The sequence below is a fragment of the Mycetomoellerius zeteki genome, unplaced genomic scaffold (assembly GCF_001594055.1).
Source record: "Mycetomoellerius zeteki isolate Tzet28-1 unplaced genomic scaffold, Tzet1.0 scaffold78, whole genome shotgun sequence".
NCBI classification, from domain to species: domain Eukaryota; kingdom Metazoa; phylum Arthropoda; class Insecta; order Hymenoptera; family Formicidae; genus Mycetomoellerius; species Mycetomoellerius zeteki.
Window position 1 is genome coordinate 70,674 of NW_017257808.1, and position 838 is coordinate 71,511.

Sequence of the window (838 nt, forward strand, 5' to 3'; positions counted from 1 at the left end):
AGCACTACACATAGGCTGCGTTCGGAAACGTCGCTCGGATGCCTCCGATGCCTCGGATTCATCTGTCCTCGTTTAACATTTAATGTTAAAGAAGGACAGATGATGAATTCGAGGCATCGGAGGCATCCGAGCGACGTTTCCGAATGCAGCCATAGTCGGTATGACAGATTTCCTAACCTGCAGAGTCGTCAACTTTAACGCTAAATATCTCGGTTCGCGAGGCAGAGCGACACTTTTTTCTGCCAGATTCTTTCGTTTTGTGCAAAAACGCGTCGAATAAGCCTAATTTCATCGAAATCGGAGGTGAGGGAGGTATTCTGAATAATTACCGATTTTTTTTCATATGTACAACTGATAAGCGATAACTATATGGAAAAAGATTAATGCAGTTTTACAACAGGATATAGATTTCCTGCTAAATATGCTTATTTATGAAATGTGTGTATGATAAATAATCATGCATCAATAATGCTTAAATTTAATATAATTACATATTCTTTAATATTGTACCAACAGTCCAAAAAGTGTGCACCAACAATATCGATAATGTCGATATTCTACTATTATCAACAGTAGAGAAAATTTTATTAATGCAATTTCAATAATATCAATATTCTACTATTATCTTGAATTTGTTATTCCAGACAATAATGCAAATAATACAATTCTAGGTCCAGGGTCCACCTGATAACCACAAAACTTTATTTAGAACTGGCTATCTTTAAGGGGATGCTGGAGCCGCCTGTATTACCGAAAAAACTAGCGTTTTTGATGTTTTTGTTCCTGTCGAATTTCTTCGTAATGGTTTCACAGAATAAAAATTGCTTTTTCACTTGTT